This window comes from Lolium rigidum, chromosome 7 (assembly GCF_022539505.1).
Source record: "Lolium rigidum isolate FL_2022 chromosome 7, APGP_CSIRO_Lrig_0.1, whole genome shotgun sequence".
NCBI lineage: Eukaryota > Viridiplantae > Streptophyta > Magnoliopsida > Poales > Poaceae > Lolium > Lolium rigidum.
The window spans coordinates 159,207,065-159,212,798 of record NC_061514.1 but is presented as its reverse complement, the minus strand read 5'-3'; positions in this window follow the sequence as shown (position 1 = coordinate 159,212,798).

Here is a 5,734-nt window from a genome sequence, read left to right as displayed (position 1 = left end):
CATCGCGAAGCCAAGATCTGGGGGACAGGAGTCTCTGTTCCGGCACGCCGCCGGGACGGGGAAGTGCCCCCGGAAGGCTTCTCCATCGACACCACCGCCATCTTCATCAACGCTGCTGTCTCCCATGAGGAGGGAGTAGTTCTCCATCGAGGCTCGGGCTGTACCGGTAGCTATGTGGTTCATCTCTCTCCTATGTGCTTCAATACAATAATCTCATGAGCTGCCTTACATGATTGAGATTCATATGATGATGCTTGTAATCTAGATGTCATTATGCTAGTCAAGTGGATTTTACTTATATGATCTCCGGAGACTCCTTGTCCCACGTGTGTAAAGGTGACGAGTGTGTGCACCGTGTGGGTCTCTTAGGCTATATTTCACAGAATACTTATTCGCTGTTATGAATGGCATAGTGAAGTGCTTATTTATATCTCTTTATGATTGCAATGTGTTTTGTATCACAATATATCCATGTGCTACTCTAGTGATGTTATTAAAGTAGTTTATTCCTCCTGCACGGTGTAATGTTGACGAGTGTGTGCATCGTGTAGTACTTGGCGTAGGCTATGATTGTGATCTCTTGTAGATTATGAAGTTAACTATTGCTATGATAGTATTGATGTGATCTATTCCTCCTTTCGTAGTGTGAAGGTGATAGTGTGCATGCTATGTTAGTACTTGGTTTGGTTATGTTGATCTGTCATGCACTCTAAGGTTACTTAAATATGAACATTGAATATTGTGGAGCTTGTTAACTCCGGCATTGAGGGTTCGTGTAATCCTACACAGTTAGTGGTGTTCATCATCCAACAAGAGGGTGTAGAGTCTAGCATCTATCTATTTATTCTTTTATGTGATCAATGTTGAGAGTGTCCACTAGTGAAAGTATAATCCCTAGGCCTTGTTCCTAAATATCGCTATCGCTGCTTGTTTACTGTTTTACTGCATCTTTACTTCCTGCAACATTACTACCATCAACTGCACGCCAGCAAGCACTTTTCTGGCGTCATTACTACTGCTCATATTCATTCATACCACTTGTATTTCACTATCTCTTCGCCGAACTAGTGCACCTATTAGGTGTGTTGGGGACACAAGAGACTTCTTGCTTTGTGCTTGCAGGGTTGCATGAGAGGGATATCTTTGACCTCTTCCTCCCTGAGTTCGATAAACCTTGGGTGATCCACTTAAGGGAAACTTGCTGCTGTTCTACAAACCTCTCGCTCTTGGAGGTCCAACACTTGTCTACAAGAATAGAAGCACCCGTAGACATCAAGCTATTTTACGGCGCCGTTGCCGGGGAGGAAAGGTAAAAGGTACTCACACTCCGGATCTCGGCTACTAAGCTATTTTCGCCGTTGTAAGTACTCGATGCTATTTCCTTTAGATCCTGCAATTGCATCTTTTTGTTTCTTGTTTACACTAGTTTGGCATAATGGACAACAATGAGCTTCTTATTCTATTTCCTGATTTAAGACATGGATGGTTTGATGCGAAAATTAAAAAACCTATGGAACCTTATTTGCATGCTGGTAGTAATATTAGTATGAACGCTTTGAACACCATTGTTGCTAATGCTATGGAAAATTCTAAGCTTGGGGAGGTCGGTTTTGATGAAAATGATCTCTTTAGCCCTCCGGGTATTGAGGAGAAAGTTTATGTTGATTATGATATGCCTCCTATTTATGATGATTATAATGATAGTGGTCTTTTGGTGCCACCTACTATGGAGGATAAACTTTATTATGATTATACTATGCCTCCTACACTTGATGAGAATAATAATGATAGCTACTTTGTTGAATTTGCTCCCACTACAACTAATAAAATTGATTATGCCTATGTGGAGAGTAATAATTTTATGCATGAGACTCATGATAAGAATGCTTTATGTGATAGTTATATTGTTGAGTTTGCTCATGTTGCTACTGAAAGTTATTATGAGAGAGGAAAATATGGTTGTAGAAATTTTCATGTTACTAAAACACCTCTCTATGTGCTGAAATTTTTGAAGCTACACTTGTTCTATCTTCCTATGCTTGTTACTTTTTTCTTCATGAACTTGTTTATTTACAAAACTCCTATGCATAGGAAGCATGTTAGACTTAAATTTGTTTTGAATTTGCCTCTTGATGCTCTCTTTTGCTTCAACTACTATTTCTTGCGAGTGCATCATTAAAACTGCTGAGCCCATCTTAATGGCTATAAAGAAAGAACTTCTTGGGAGATAACCCATGTGTTTATTTTGCTACAGTACTTTTATTTTGTATTTGAGTCTTGGAAGTTGTTACTACTGTAGCAACCTCTCCTTATCTTAGTTTTGTTGCATTGTTGTGCCAAGTAAAGTCTTTGATAGTAAGGTTCATACTAGATTTGGATTACTGCGCAGAAACAGATTTCTTTGCTGTCACGAATTTCGACCTCCCTCTCTGTAGGTAGCTCAGAAAAATATGCCAATTTACGTGCGTGATCCTCAGATATGTACGCAACTTTCATTCGATTTGGGCATTTTCATTTGAGCAATTCTGGTGCCATTTTAAAATTCGTCTTTACGAACTGTTCTGTTTTGACAGATTCTGCCTTTTATTTCGCATTGCCTCTTTTGCTATGTTGGATGAATTTCTTTGTTCCATTAATGTTCAGTAGCTTTACGCAATGTCCAGAAGTGTTAAGAATGATTATGTCACCTCTGAACATGTAAATTTTTATTGTGCACTAACCCTCTAATGAGTTGTTTCGAGTTTGGTGTGGAGAAAGTTTTCAAGGATCAAGAGAGGGAAATGATGCAATATGATCAAGGAGAGTGAAAGCTCTAAGCTTGGGGATGCCCCGGTGGTTCACCACTGCATATTCTAAGAAGACTCAAGCGTCTAAGCTTGGGGATGCCCAATGCATCCCCTTCTTCATCGACAAATTATCAGGTTCCTTCTCTTGAAACTATATTTTTATTCGGTCACATCTTATGTACTTTACTTGGAGCGTCTGTGTGCTTTTGTTTTTGATTTTGTTTGAATAAATGCTTGTGTGGGAGAGAGACACGCTCCATCGGTTCATATGAACACATGTGTTCTTAGCTTTTAATGTTCATGGCGAAGGTTGAAACTCGCTTCGTTAATTGTTATATGGTTGGAATCGGGAAATGCTACATGTAGTAATTCTAAAATGTCTTGAATAATTTGATACTTGGCAATTGTTGTGCTCATGTTTAAGCTCTTGCATCATATACTTTGCACCTATTAATGAAGAAATACATAGAGCTTGCTAAAATTTGGTTTGCATATTTGGTCTCTCTAAAGTCTAGATAATTTCTAGTATTGAGTTTGGAACAACAAGGAAGACGGTGTAGAGTCTTATAATGTTTACAATATGTCTTTTATGTGAGTTTTGCTGCACCGGTTCATCCTTGTGTTTGTTTCAAATAACCTTGCTAGCCTAAACCTTGTATAGAGAGGGAATACTTCTCATGCATCCAAAATCCTTGAGCCAACCACTATGCCATTTGTGTCCACCATACCTACCTACTACATGGTATTTCTCCGCCATTCCAAAGTAAATTGCTTGAGTGCTACCTTTAAATTTTCATCATTCGCCTTTGCAATATATAGCTCATGGGACAAAATAGCCTTAAAAACTATTGTGGTATTGAATATGTACTTATGCACTCTTATTAAGTTGCTTGTTGTGCGATAACCATGTTCCTGGGGACGCCATCAACTACTCTTTGTTGAATATCATGTGAGTTGCTATGCATGTCCGTCTTGTCTGAAGTAAGGGAGATTTACCACTCATTTTATGGTTAGAGCATGCATATTGTTAGAGAAGAACATTGGGCCGCTAACTAAAGCCATGAATCATGGTGGAAGTTTCAGTTTTGGACACATATCCTCAATCTCATATGAGAACATTAATTGTTGCTACATGCTTATGCATTAAAGAGGAGTCCATTATCTGTTGTCTATGTTGTCCCGGTATGGATGTCTAAGTTGAGAATAATCAAAAGCGAGAAATCCAATGCGAACTTTCTCCTTAGACCTTTGTACGAGGCGGCATAAAGGTACCCCTTTGTGACACTTGGTTAAAACATGTGTATTGCAATGATAATCCCGGTGATCCAAGCTAATTAGGACAAGGTGCGGGCACTATTAGTATACTATGCATGAGGCTTGCAACTTGTAAGATATAATTTACATGATACATATGCTTTATTACTACCGTTGACAAAATTGTTTCATGTTTTCAAAACCAAAGCTCTAGCACAAATATAGCAATCGATGCTTTCCTCTTTGAAGGACCATTCTTTTACTTTTATGTTGAGTCAGTTCACCTATCTCTCTCCACCTCAAGAAGCAAACACTTGTGTGAACTGTGCATTGATTCCTACATACTTGCATATTGCACTTGTTATATTACTTTAAATTGACAATATCCATGAGATATACATGTTATAAGTTGAAAGCAACCGCTGAAACTCAATCTTCCTTTGTGTTGCTTCAATACCTTTACTTTGATTTATTGCTTTATGAGTTAACTCTTATGCAAGACTTATTGATGCTTGTCTTGAAAGTACTATTCATGAAAAGTCTTTGCTTTATGATTCGAGTTGTTTACTCATGTCATTACCATTGTTTTGATCGCTGCATTCATTACATATGCTTACAATAGTATGATCAAGGTTATGATGGCATGTCACTCCGAAATTATCTTTGTTATCGTTTACCCGCTCGGGACGAGCAGAAACTAAGCTTGGGGATGCCGATACGTCTCCGACGTATCGATAATTTCTTATGTTCCATGCCACATTATTGATGATATCTACATGTTTTATGCATACTTTATGTCATATTTATGCGTTTTCCGAACTAACCTATTGACGAGATGCCGAAGGGCCGGTTGTCGTTTTCTGTTGTTTTTGGTTTCAGAAATCCTAGTAAGGAAATATTCTCGGAATCGGACGAAATCAACGCCCGAGCATCTTAGGATCACGCGAAGCTTCCGGAACACCCGAGAGAGGCCGGAGGGGGGCCACCGGGCCACCGGACGCCAGGGTGGCGCGACCCAGGCCTTGGCCGCGCCCCCTAGTGTGTCACCGCCTCGTCGACCCTCCGACTCCGCCTCTTCGCCTATATAAAGGTCCCTGACCTAAAACATCGATACGGGAAAAGCCACGGTACGAGAAACCTTCCAGAGCCGCCGCCATCGCGAAGCCAAGATCTGGGGGACAGGAGTCTCTGTTCCGGCACGCCGCCGGGACGGGGAAGTGCCCCGGAAGGCTTCTCCATCGACACCACCGCCATCTTCATCAACGCTGTTGTCTCCCATGAGGAGGGAGTAGTTCTCCATCGAGGCTCGGGGCTGTACCGGTAGCTATGTGGTTCATCTCTCTCCTATGTGCTTCAATACAATAATCTCATGAGCTGCCTTACATGATTGAGATTCATATGATGATGCTTGTAATCTAGATGTCATTATGCTAGTCAAGTGGATTTTACTTATGTGATCTCCGGAGACTCCTTGTCCCACGTGTGTAAAGGTGACAGTGTGTGCACCGTGTGGGTCTCTTAGGCTATATTTCACGAATACTTATTCGCTGTTATGAATGGCATAGTGAAGTGCTTATTTATATCTCTTTATGATTGCAATGTGTTTTGTATCACAATATATCCGTGTGCTACTCTAGTGATGTTATTAAAGTAGTTTATTCCTCCCGCACGGTGTAATGGTGATAGTGTGTGCA